This window comes from Cavia porcellus, unplaced genomic scaffold (assembly GCF_034190915.1).
Source record: "Cavia porcellus strain 051 isolate PalLab524CR breed Dunkin Hartley unplaced genomic scaffold, mCavPor4.1 scaffold_12, whole genome shotgun sequence".
In the NCBI taxonomy this organism is placed as follows: Eukaryota; Metazoa; Chordata; class Mammalia; order Rodentia; family Caviidae; genus Cavia; species Cavia porcellus.
The window spans coordinates 25,574,015-25,588,544 of NW_026947495.1; the positions used below are offsets into that span (position 1 = coordinate 25,574,015).

General features: G+C 34.2%; 1 protein-coding gene across 3 annotated transcripts in view; it reads left to right on the plus strand.

Moving 5' to 3' along the window:
* Window positions 1-14,530, plus strand: part of Acmsd (aminocarboxymuconate semialdehyde decarboxylase) — a 93,682-nt gene that overhangs the window by 59,561 nt on the left and 19,591 nt on the right. The gene's annotated exons all lie outside the window — the stretch shown is intronic.

Consider the following 14,530-nt stretch of genomic DNA (forward strand, 5'->3'; position numbering starts at 1 on the left):
ATGTGAATTCTATGTAAATAGTTGTTACACTGTGCTATTTATGGGACAATGGCAATGAAACAAAATAATTTGTACATGTTCAATACAGAAGCAACTTTATTTATTTATTTATTTATTTTGGTATCAGGGATCAAACTCTTGACCTCATGCTTACCAGGCAAATGCTTGAGCCAGTGAGCTAAACCCCGACCCCTACAGAAGCAATTTTTTCCCAAACATTTTGATTCAAAGTTACTTGAACCCAAGAATATGTGACCTATAGATATAGAAGACTAACCATATTTCAGTTCCATGTTTCAGTCATATTTCAGTGAATGTATGTATATACATGTATATTCAAGATTCTTAAGTATCTATCAAAGGTCTCCAAATTTTTCCAGGGCAAAAAATTCTTTGAGGTTTTCCAAAAATATATGGACATATTTAAGAATTTTCAGTGAGGTTCTTGGATTAAGATTAGACTCTAAACTTTCCTAAAATTTGTTTGATGAATTAAAAGGCCTATAATTCATAAGTACAAGTAGTGTTTTAGCACCCAAATGGATAGTTCATCTCACTTTAATGCTGTTCCTCTAGTTTCAAAAATAATTAGTACATAAATGTTAAACATTTTAGTTTAGTAATAAATTACAGTAGTCCTATCCAAGTGCTGCAATTAAGCTTAGTTGTTAACATGATTGAATTGAGAGACTTCTGGAGATGTGATTGGATTATGGGGTACCATATTCATCGGTGGGTAAGTCCACTGATATTCATAGCTGAATGTGCTGTTGGGAAGGCGGGCCCATTTAGAGAAAGTGGGTTACAGGAGGCACACCATTGGAGGGTACATTTCTCACTGGCGCTCCTCCCCTGTGCTTTGCTTCCTGGCTGCCATGAAGTGAGTAACTTTTCTCCACTATAAGTCTCTAGCATGATGCTCTTGCCTTGGTGTCAGTTAACTAAGGATTGAACCCTCTGAAACTGTGAGCAAAAAATAAATCTCTCCTTTAAGTTATCAGTGTCAGGTACTTTGACACTGTCAACTTAACAATCCTCAATGGATGCCTAAAAATACTGATGTTAGCAAACACTATATAGAAGCACTGAGATACTGTAGAAGTCAATTTGGTAACCAAGATGGCTGCTACGTGACTAATGGGGACTAATAGTTCTTACATAGCATACAATGTTGGATAAACATTGTAAAATAGTTTTTACATAGCATACAATGTTGGATAAACATCCAGCATACAATATGCTGGATAAAGGGATGTTTCATTTCAGGTTGCACAAAGTAGGGCAGTGCAAGATTTCACCAGGCTACTCAGAATGGCATACAACTTTAAACTTATGAAGTGTTTATTTCTGGCATTTTCCATTTAATATTTCTGGACTGTTATAAAACAAGAGAAACTTTGGAAAGCAAAACCTCAGACAAAGGGACACTACCGTATGCCATTGTGCTGTGTCTTTACATTGTCTAGCTTCTATGCTATCCTAATAGAGATGGTGGTTAGCAGTCAGTTGTGACCAATAATTGTTTTGGGTGTGAATGAAAGGTGATGGTGGTACTATATAAGTTAAAAGTACAAAAAGGAGAAGCCAAAAAAATCTTTATGGGCTCTGGACTTTAACCAATGAAAAAGGGGGAGAAGGCAAGTAATGCAGAATTGGAGAAAGGGTCATTCATATTACCTCCCAACAAGCTTAGTACCTCCACATATTCTTGGAACTGAAAACATCAAGAGAAAACACCCTTGACCCATACAAAGCCTGCTCTGAGTAACATCAGCAGTGAGGAATATTACCAAGACCTTTAAACAAGTACCTAAGGCAATACACACTGGCCAGGGAGCTAAAGCAGAAGAGAAAGAACAGGGCAAGTGCTTCACGGTAACTGATAGGTAGATGAATTGGTGAGAACATGTAAATATTCTTCTAACAGGGCCCCTAGAAAAACTTAAAGGGCATGTTGCAAAAGAAATGATACTGACAGCCTACACTCAAATTGTAAAACCATAAACCACTATAATTTGGGCATTCAAAGTAAATTTAACTTCATTTTATGTGACTTCACAGGCTAATGAATCTAGGACATAGAAGCTAGATACATTAATAATTTAGGGTTCTCTTTAAAATATTAATGCTTCTGCATTTTATATTCACATTAGCAAATTCTCTTTACAATTACAAAATCAAAACAACTAAAGAGAGTCCTACCAGGACATCTGGATTATAATATAACCAGTCTAGTGCAACCAGTCTAGATTAGAGCAAGAGAGTAGATTTCTGTGGAGGGAGGTATCCAGGAAGGAAAACTACTGAATTGATGGATTATTGATATATTTGAGAGTTGGAAACAGTTATTGCCAGACATTAGATAGATCTGTTAATGCTTTAAGATCAAATAACACTTGCATAAAAAACCAAGAAAAGGAAATAATTCCAAGAAAACAATTTGTATGGGGGCAGATAATCATTGTACATTATCTCACTCAGCACTGAACAATATTTAAAGTATAAATACTAATTATTGCTTTAACTGAAAAATTATAGTTGTATTGGAAAATTAAAATGTTTAAGGGTAAGAAACAAATTTTCACTGACCACAGTGGTAAATACTCTCTCAGGCTAATAAATCAAGACATGAAGGCATAAACTTACCATCTTGGAATACGAAGGGAGTTATCAGAAAATGTAAATTAAATATGGATATTGGGAGGAATAACATTATAGAACTAATCTAATCATAACAGGATGATGAAGGCTTTTTAGGTCTTCAAGATCTGACATTGGGGGAGTCAAAAATGGCTGGCATAATGTCTCTCATTCTCTTTGAAGTAGCTGTCCATATCTTTACATATGATGAAATTAAACTTGAGAGTCTAGACTAATATCACTCTGAACAGTGAATAATAGTATTGCTAGATTTTATATCATAATGCTACAGAATTAGCCCTGGGTATCTTAGTGTCTCTTCTTCTTCAGAGTATCTATTCATTACATCGTGCATTACATAATCTGTTCCCGTAAACTGTTTAGAAATTCTCCACATTTGTGAATCTCTACATGTATATCTATCCTTTCTGTATTATAGGGAAAAACAGAACAAAACAAGACAACAAAACAAATTCCTAGAAAAACGTGAAATGAAAAAGACATATAAAACCACAATGTTAGGTGATCTATAGTAGTTACTATGCTGTCTCTTGTTATTTTCAATAGAATTGTCTACATCATCAGACATAATATAATTGAACATAGCATTACATAGCAATTTTAATAAAAACATAGCATGGGAGACATTGTAGGACTTCAAAAGCAGTTAATAATCAAACCAGAATGGGTTTCTTATTACATCTTGTCATCTTCAGAGTGGTTGTCTCTACTCTTAGACTTCATAATATCAAGCAAATTCAAATAAAATCAGTTAAGACAAAACAGCAGTCTAACATCAGCTTCAAATAAGATCAATCATAGTAAAACAATGTAAGTAATACAGGGCTTCAGTTAATAGGAAATTAAGGATAGTTACCACCGTAGAGCCTGGTATTTTGGGGATAGCTGTCTGTGCCCTCAAATCTAGTATGAGAAGACAGACTGGAAAAAAATATAAAACAGAGCAATAAGACTAATGTGGTTTTTAAATCCTGATACACATTAACAATGTCCTCTGCCTTCCTTTTTTAGGCAATTCCTCCACTTTCCCTTTTTCAGGGTGCTTTGTATATTTTGGGTCCCACTAACTCCTTTAGTTTTTAGATTACGGGGGCAACCCGTTATCTATCTGAGTGGTGCTGAACCTTTTTACACCTGAGCTTGATCTTGAGCTGTATTCCTTTACTTACTAAAGCCACTTCCTTCCTTCTAGCTGAGTAGTTTGCCACTGCAAAAAAGTGTCATGACTTTCCAACCTATTTGCAACTGCTGGACGAGGTATCCCTACTTCTCTCTGGTTCCCTGTCACACAGAGTATCGTTTTCTCATCTTTGACTTTCAGTTTATTAATCCTCTTTCAGGTTCAGTATATTTCCTATCAAGAGCATCTCGATGGGTCCTGCCCCCTAATCTACTCTGCCTGTGTTTCTTTTTGTTAGTGTATCAAGGCTATCTATATTAGAGATTATAGCCCACTTTCTCTGCCTCATCTCTGCTATTCTATCTTGCTGCTATTATCTGTCCACTCTTCTTCATTCTACTGTCTGCCCCATTCATTGAGGCCTCTCTGCCACAGTTGCTGGAATCCTGGTATTTTTCTCTCTCTCTTTTTCTAGAATGTCATTATTTTTTGTAGGGTTGGATTACTGGACATGAACTCCCACAGTTCCTCCTTGTCTTGGAAACATCTTGTTTCTCCATTAATTTTGAGAGAGAGTTTTTCAGGGTACATCAATCTGGGTTGGAGGTTATTTTCTTTCAGGGCTTGGACTACTTCCCCTCAGGCTCTTCTTGATTTGGTAGTCTGTGTTGAGAAGTCTATCATTACTTTGATGAATTTTCCTTTATAGGTGATCTGCTTTTCTTCTCTGACCACTTTTAATATTCTGTTCTTGTGGTAAATTTCTGGGATCTTGATTATTATATGTCTGGGTGTAGATCTGTTTTGGTTGTAGTTGGTTGGAGTTCTGTATGCTTCATTTATCTGGATATCATTTCTTTTTCCTATGCTTGGGAAGTTTTCCTTAATTATTTCTGTGAATAGCCTTTGTAATTCATTTGTGATTACTCCTGCTTCTTCACTTATGCTTTTTATTCTTAAGTTATAGATCCTCTTGTCATCTTCCAGCCTTTGTATTGTTACTTCCTGGTTCCTTGTTATTTTTAAGAGGTCTTTTCTTTCACAATGATGTTTGTCAGGAATTTAAGAGCAATTTTTAACTAGTTCGAGGCCAAATGCAACAGAAAAGTATCAGTCAAGACTGCCATCATCTATAGGCCTGGATATGTGGGTGCTGGGTTTTTGGTGGAAGACCTCAGTTTCTCTCCAAGTGAGTTTCTGTACAGAGCTCCTTGAGTGGCCTCATACCCAAGAAATGAGTGATTTGAGAGAAATGAGGATTAGAGATGGGAAAAAAAGTCAGAGAGAATATGAGAAAGAGAGTGAGAGTTCACCAGGCAGAAGTTATCTGTTTTATGACCTACAATAGAAATCACTACTAAGTCTCTTCCAAAATATTTTATTCATTAGGAGCAAGCCACTAAAACACTTGTTAGATTGATGGCCTTTAGTATCATTCATCCCTCACAGCCTCAGTTCCCCAATTCTAAATAAAGATGATGATCAAATAGAGTGTATGAACAGTTAATACAATACTATGCCAAGGGATTATACAAATGTCAGGGATTTATAACACTCAGTCCAGTGCATCACATATAGTAGGTATTAATGTTTGTTTAACTGAGCTGTGTAATGATCTTGTTTAAGCTTACTATAAGGCTATCTTATACAAGGCTAATCTTATTTTGCACTGATTAAATTAAACCAGGATCTTTCTTTTGGAAATTATGTGCTAGTGAATAAACTTTATCACTGATATACTAGAATTTTTGTAGTAAGCTATAAGATAATTATGTGCATTTACTGCAAATATCACTAAAAATGAGATATGCTAATGTGATGGCTAATTATTCATATTTCAGAAGAGAAATGAAACTATCTTCTGCCGTTAGAACTTACTTAGTAAGCCACATTTTTTCAGTGTTTGTTGCTTTCCCTAAAAATGTGAAAATGTTAATGCATCCCAGTAGGTGGGCAGTTTATTCCTTTTACTAGCAGAAATGTTAATCCCTACTATTATCAAACCAAGTCTTTGACCTCACAGGGAGATGTATGACTTTGGAGAAGGAAATATATGTTAAAGCAATGATAATGCTGACAAATCCATCAGGATTATCTACTGCTCTCCTGCCTAACAAAGAAAGCCAGCATCTGTCTAAAAGTTATAATCCCAGTATCCCAAAAGAAGCAGAGATGTTAGTAAAATACCATCAGATATATTATTTTGGGCTTACAAGAATCTTTAGAAAGACCCTAATAAAATGTAGATATTGTGAAAATTACACCAACAAATTAGTACATAAATGTTTTTAAACTGGCTCATGATCATAGTGAATATCAAGTAAATAGAATTTTGTCACAAACAACTAAATTCAGGTCTGATGAGACCAGGATTAAGTATGGGACTTAGGAACCTGAGATGTTGAGAGTGTTTTGGGTGTTCCAGGGAGCTAGGTCAGTGAAAATGGAGCAAAAGTTACCCAAGATCATATTGTATGCATCATTCAGAATCCCGTCTCAGAAACCACCTCAACTGGTTATTGGTCTTTATCTTCATCTTTATCTTTTTATTTTTTCTTTTCACACAATTTATTTGAAACATAGTCAATTTGCACTCATGAGATAACAGGAGATAGATGTAGCAATAAAAAGCATTTTTAATTCAACTACTGATTAAGCATCTATCAAATGAAGATTTGTGTTAAGCAATCAAGTGTGATTTTCATCCTACAGCACCAACAATAGTTATGGAATTCCTTCTCTTGACATTACTCCTGCTACTCTCTGCTCTCCCTTAGAATAAGAAACTCAAACAAGAATTGTGTTCCAATTCATTTATGCCTATTTTCCTCTTCCTTATATTACTAACATGCTACAAATAGTTAACAGTTTACTAGAAGTCTTCAATAAAAGCTGTAAAGATAGAAAACATGTAAGAAAAATTTACAAGTGGATAATTAACTTTCTACATATATAAATTATGAACAATAGCCACTAAATAATAATTAAATGTAGCCAAACCATGAATTTGATATCCTGCAATGGGCATTCAAAATCGAGCTGGAAGGAAAGCAGGGAAGTCTCTTAATCAGGAAGGAGGAATTACGTAAGAGTGATTTTCATTTGTGTTTCAGAATCATTTGCTTTCTCTACATTAAAACAAAACAGACTTCCTTTCTAAATGCATGTGTATGTGAGAAGACTGTAATATTGAGAAATTATTCTAGAAAGCAAAATTAATTTCCAGATTTCATTTTCACATTAATGTAGCTGACAAATATAACCATGGGACTTTTAAAAATTTATGTTGTATTTTAAAATTGTAAACCAATTTAGCAAGAGGAAGATAGAAATAAGGGCAAATGAAACTCCAGTGAATACCAAGCATCCAGTTCAAAATGAGATCGGCTGTTGACACAGATATGAAAAGACATAACTTTGCACCTTCAAGGGTTCTACCAGCAGGTGTATTTGCTTGGCTTCATAAAATAATGAACACAGAAATTTAGAAATAGATTTGTTAGCCTATTCTTGCCTTCTTCAAAACTTTTTATGTTCCAATATACACATATTCATAAAATCTAGAAAAATGTTTTTTGTAGAAATCAAAGTGTTATTTGCTCTCACAAAAGTTCACATTTAAAATATTTTAAATATATTTAGTATTTCAGACCTACTTACAAAAAGAATTTCTTCTTTTACCCATTCAAGCATTTATTCATCTTTGAACACACATCATTAAAACAAATTTCAATTGATAATTATGTACCAATTATATTCCAAACTTGTCTCAAAACAAGAAGTTGTCTCAAAAATCCAAATAAAAGAATCAATCTTGTTGGTACTATTTTATAGAGGAAAATGGCTAATTATTGTTACATTGACTTTCAAAAAAGGATATCTAATTAATGATGATAGCCTCTTAGAGTTATTAGCAAACTATCCTGGACCAATTGCAAGGTTAATAATGAGCTGGACATGGTAAGATATGCTTATAATTTCAAAACTCAAGAGGCTGAGGCAAAAGGATTGTGAATTAGAAACCAGCCTATGCTACCCATTGAGTTCAAGGTTGGCTTGGACTACATAGCAAAACAGTGTTTCAAAAAGAAAGCAACAAAGCAAGCAAGCAAGAAAGAAAAAAAAAGTAAAAAGATAAAAATGAAGACCAATAATCAGTTGAGTTTGTTTCTGAGGAGGGATTCTTAAACTCGTCAGAAAATTGCTATCAAGAATGCTAATTATTCTCCCTGGAAAAGCAGCTAGTTACATTAAGCCACAAAATCCTACACCAGTTGAGATTTTGGAACCATCATCTTTCTCACATTTATTAAGGGGTCACCTATGTTGAATTTGAGCTCTACTTTATGGGCAATGGGAAATTACTAAAGGCTTTTAAGCAGGAATATGCCATGACAAATTTCCATATTTAAAAGGGCATTTGTTATTGGTTGATTTTGTTTTGTTTTGTTTTGTTTGGCACTGGGGATCAAACTCATGATCTTGTGCTTGCCAGGCAAGTGCTTATATCGCTGAGCTAAATTCCTGTTGATTAATTTCTTGATGATAGTCATTCTTTTCGGTGTGAGATGGAATCTCAGTGTCATTTTAATTTGCATCTCTCCAGTGATTGATGTTAAACATTTTTTCATGTATTTATTTGCCATTTGTATTTCTTCATCTGAGAAGTACATCATCTCAGATGCCCATTTTTTAACTGGTCAATGAATTTGGGGGACTCTTGATTTTTTTCAATTCTTTTTATGTTCTAGATTTAAGTCCTCCGTCTGAGGGACAATAGGATAAAAAGTTTTCCCCACTCTGTGGGTTATCTTTTCACTCTGTTGGTGATTTCCTTTGTTGTGCAAAAACTTTAATAAGATTGAGACCCCAGCTGTTGATTCTTTGTAATATTTCATATGTGACCTGAGTTTTGTTCATAAAGTCTCTGCTACACTTACATCTTCAAAATTTGTATCTATTTTATCTTCCAGTAGATTGTTTTTGTTTTAATATCTAGATTTTTGATCCATTTTGACTTTAATTTAGTGCAAGGTGATAGTCAAGGGTTTAGTTTTAGTCTCTGCTGTGTAGACAGCTAGTTTTCCCAGAACCATTTATTAAAGCAGCCGTCTTTCTTCTAGTGAATGTGTTTAGCACGTTTGTCAAAGACAAGGTGAATGAGTGTGTTTGGAGTTGTATCTGAATCTTCTAATCTGTTCCACTGATACTGAGGTCTGTTTGGGTTGTGCTTGCTGCTGTTATTGTTGTTGGGTTTTTTTTTTTTTAGCATCATGCTGATTTGTAGTATAATTTCAAATCAGAACTTCTGATGTCCTTGACTTGCCTTGAAAAAGAAACTTCTCCACTGCTGGTGGAAGTGTAGACTGGTCCAAGCACTGTGGAAATGAGTACGGACATTCCTCAAAAAACTAGAATTAAAGGGCCCATTGAACCCAGCTATTGCCTTTCCGAGTATCTTCCCAGAAGAATTAAAAACATACCACAGTGACGTATGTGCACCCATGTTTATAGCAGCACAATCTATAATAGCTAAATCTTGGAAACAAACCAAATGCCCATCCACTAAGCAATGGATAAAAAATATGTGGTCTTTTTTATATAATTAAGCACAACTCAACCATAAAGAAGGATAAATTTGAGACTTTTATAGGTAAATGGATGCAATTTGAGCCCATACTCATAAATGAAATAAATAAGGCTCACATGTGTAAACATCATATTGTACCCCTGGAATGAAAATCTGAAAGTGTAAACAAGGTCCAAAGTGGACAACAGATGTTGTGAAATGGGAGGAAATTGTTCAAAAGGAAACAGGAACGAAGGTGGGGGAAAGGGAAAATAATCCTTGCCCATTCTGATATTATAGAGCATTTCCTCTGTATTTTCTTCTAATAGTTTTATAGTTTCAGGTACCACATTTAAGCATTTAATCCATTTTCAGGTAGTTTCGTTAACTAGTGACAAATAGGGATTGATTTTCATTCTTCTGAATGTAGATATCCAATTGCCCCAATATCATTCACTGATGAGATTGTCCTTCTGGCAATTTGTCTTCTCAGCATCTTTGTGGAAAATCAGTTGGTTATAGCTTACTTCAAAGCTTTCTATTTTGTTCCATTCATTTATATGTCTGTTTATACATCAATATCATGCTGTTTTTGTAATTGCAGCTTTGTTGTTGCAGCTTTGTTGTATATTTTTAAGTCAGGCAATGTGACATGCCTAATTTGTTACTTTTGCTCAAAACTGTTATGGCTATTCCGCATCTTTGGTGATTCTGTGCAAATTTTAACATTGTTTTCTAGTTCTCTGAAGAACTGCATTGGTATTTTGATAGGGATATTATTGAAGTTTTAGACCATATTAGATGTATGCCACTTAACAATATTAATTAATCCAATTCATAAACACAGAGTATCTTTTATATATTTGTATCTTCAATTTTTTATCAATGTTTTATAGCTTTCATGGTAGAGATCTTTTATCTCCATGGATATATTTTTCCTAGGCAATTTTTGTAACTATTATAAATTGGGTTACTTCTTTCATTTACTTTTAAGATAGTTTATTATTGGTATATAAAAATGCTACTCATTTTTTCATATTGATTTTGTATCCTTCAACTTTATTGAGCTCTTGTATTAATTCTAACTGCTTTTTGTGTGGTCTTTGGATATATATTTATTCATGTCATTTGCAAACAGGGGAAAATTTTACTTCCTGTTTTCAATTTGGTTGCCTTTTCTTTCGCTTTCTCTTTTCTAATTGATATGGATAGGAATTCCAGTACTATGTTGAATAGAAGTGGTGAAAGTGGGCATTTTTTGTCTAGTTCTACATTTTTATTAATTTTTTTAAAAAGCAAAATAGAAAAAAGGATAGAAATAATACAGAATTTCAAAAAACAGTAAGAAATTGATGCTAGTTAATGTACTATACATTGTTATCTTAGAAATAGTTGTTTGGGTTATAATATCTAGCATAAAAATGATCAAACAATCAAACAATGACAGCACAAACTTACTTTTAAAAAGTTTTCCACTTTTTCTCATTACGTATGGTATTAGCGATAGGTTTGTGATTTATGATCTTTATTATGTTGAAGTACATTCCTTTTTTATATATACACAATGGAATATCCATCAGAAAAGATGAAATTATATAATTTTCCATAACATGAACAGACCTGAAGGACATGATGTTAAGCAAAATAAGTCAGGCCCAGAAAAGCAAATTCCACATGATCTTACTTGTGTGGAATCTAAAAGAGTCAGTGTCATAGAAGCAGTATAAGAATAATGGTCACCAAGGCTGAAAAGGGGAGGAGGAAGCAGGGATAAGAAGAGATAGGATCAACAGGTACAAAGTTACAGCTAAATAGGAGGAATACATTTGGTGGGTTTTGCTCAATAGGGGTGACTATAGTTAATAATAGGAGAAATTTTTGACGTTTCACCTCAAACAAACAATAAACAAGTTAGTGAAAATGCTAATTGCCCCAATTTGATCATTATACAATATTTACCTATATGAAAACATCATACTATATATAAACTTGTGCAATTATTATATGTCAAAAAACTAAAGTAGCAAATAAAGAACATAGTTGAGACAAATGACAAAATTTGAATGTAAATGATGGGTAAAATAATGACATTATATCAATGTTAAATTTCTGGAATTTGATGTACAGTGTATTGTGGTTCTTAAAGAAATGTCTTCTTTAGCCAGGTGTGGTGGTGCATGCCTATACATGCCAGAACTTGGCAGGTTAAGGCAGGAGTATTGCAAGTTCAAGACCAGCCTGGGCTACAAAGTGAGCTCAAAGTCAACCTGAACAGTACAGTGAGATACTGCCTCAAGAAAAGACAAAAAAGAAAAAAGAAAGAAAGAAAAGAAAAATCCTCTTTTAGGAAATAAACAATACTTAAGAGTAAGGGGTCATGATGTCTCCATCTTACATACATTTTCAGAAATATATATATACACATAAATATCTGGACACTGGACATGTTTGTTTTAACCATAGTCCACGGTGACTTGGTGCTATTGTTCTGGGCCTATGGTGGCACAGTACATTACACAATAAGCATGTGGTTTAAAGAGCCTATTCTCTCATGGCAGCCAGGAAGCAAAGAAAGAGAGAGAGAGAAATGGGCTGGAATTCCAGTACTCTTTTAACAGGCATATAGATACTAACCTAACAATTCCAATAGGCCCTGTATTCTAAAGGCTCTATGGTGTCCCAGGAGCTCCACAGACTGGCACTTATGCCATTGCCATATGGGTCTTTAGGAAACATTTAAGGGCTAAACAATTACAGATACTATGTTGAGTTTTAATTGCATGTGAGCAGCCAAGTAGAGGTATCTGGAAGATGGCAGCATATCTGGGGCTTGAAGGTTAGGACATAAATCTTTGCTTATGGGCAGCTTTAACCCAAGAGCACAAATAGAGTGAAAGAGAACGAGACATGAGCTAAAAGATAAAGTTTTATTAGTACATGTTGTAATACACAAAGATTACATTCCTCATGGGGAATTGTTACAAGTACTTAATACACCACTGTCCATTTTCCCCCTTCCCCTTCACTTCCTCCTTTTTTGCCAGCATTAGCTTCCTTTGTTTATAAAACCTTATAAAATTATCACGCATACAGATTAATATCCAAACTACCAGGCCAAAAATATACACTGACTTTCTTATATAAGAGAAACCATGCAATATTTAACTTAATGTGTCTGATTTATTTCACTCAACATTATGATCTCAAAATACATCTTTTTTTCTTTTTCTTTTTCTTTTGAGACAGGGACTCACTATGTAATTCTGCCTATCCAAAAACAGGAGATATCTTTCCATTTTCAGCTATCCTCTTCAATCTCCTTTTCCAGAGTACTGTAGTTTTCAGTGTAAGTATCTTTCACTTCATTGATTCACTCCTAAATATTTCACTTTTGTGTTACTGTGAAAAGTGAATTTCTTGCTCAGTGAGTTTGTTATTCATGTATAGGAATGCTATTGACTTTTGACTTTGTAACCTACTATGCTACTGAATTTCCTTTCCTATAAATGTTCTTCTGATTTGTTTCTCATGCCTAACTGTTTGGTTAATGTTCCTAGAACTACAATGAACAGGAGTGGTGGTAGTGTAGCCATTACACGGCTACTTTCGCGTAGGCAGGTCGCTCCTGCTGAGTTGGGCAGGTCGCCCTTGGGGCGTCCCCCAAGAGTAGTAAGCATCTATATCTTGTTCTTAACTTTAGAAAGTTTTCAATTTTTGACCAGTTAGTAAGATGTTGGCTATTGGTTTTATGGCTTTTATCAGATTAAGATAAAGACTTTCTAGTCCAATTTTCTGTAGACCTCATTCATTCCTTGTTTTGATAAGGTTGGTTAAGGGTTCATTAATTTTATTATCATGAGTAGGTGTTAGACTTTGTCAAATACTTTCTCTGAATTTATTGAGATGATCACATGGTTTTGGTCCTTGGTTCTGTTAATATGGTATATTACATTTACTGATTTGCATATGTTGAACCATTCCTTCCTTCACAGAATGAATTCTACTTGGTCATGGTGTATAATCATCTTGATGATTTGCTGCTTTCTACTTGCCAATATCTTTTTGAGGATTTTGTTGTCTATGTTTATTAAGATTGGCCTGTAGTTATTTTTTGGTGAGATCCTTCTCTGGGTTTGTTATCAGTGTAATGCTTGCTTCCAGGAATGAATTTGAGAGTATTGCTTCCCTTTCAAAGTCATTAAAATGTCTGAGGAATTAGATCATCTCTCTAAATTTCTTGTAGAGTTCAGCAGTGAATCCATCATGACCCAGGCTTTTCTTTGTTGGTAGGTTTTTTAAATTACATCTTCGATTTTATTGACTTATATTGGCTTATTTAAAGTTTTTATATCTCCTGATTCAGCTTTAGCAATTCATGTGTATCTAGGAATCTGTTGATTTTTGAGTTTTCCATTTTATCAGAGTACAGTTTCTTAGAGTAGGTACTGATGATCTTCTGGATTTCTGCAGGATCTGTTGTGATCTCACTTTTCATTCCTGATTGCACAGATTAGTTTTTTCATTCCTTGTTTTGATAAGCTTAGCTAAGGGTTCATTAATTTTATTTATTCTTTCAAAGACCCAACTCTTCAATTCATTTATTTTTTTGTATTATTTTCTTAGTCTCAATCACATTAATTTCTGCTCTGATCTTTACAGTTACTTCCCTTACAAGCTTTGGGTTTGATTTATTCTTTTTCTAGAACCATGAGGTTCAACATTAGGTTATTTGTGGAGGGGGGTACAAGGCATTGCTTTCATTGTGTTCCATAAATTCTGGTATGTTGTATTAGCATTATCACTTAATTGTAGATGTTGTCTCATTTCTTCTTTAATTTCATCTGTGAACCACTGGTTGTTCAGGAGGCTATTATTTAATTTTCATGTGTTCATGTAGTTCTTGTGGCTTCTTTTTGCCGTTGATTTCCAGTTTCATTGCACAATGATTTGATAGTGTGGATGGGATTTCAATTATTTTGCATTTCTTTAAGCATGTTCTGTGAGTTAGTATGTGATCTATTTTGAAGAACATCTCATGTACTGCTAAGAACAATTTATTCTATTGTTGTGGATGGAACATTCTGTAAATATCTACTGTCATTTGTTCACAGGTTCAGCTCTGATACTGCTTTATTGATTTCTTTCCAGCTGATATGTCTATTTTTACAATGAAGTATTGA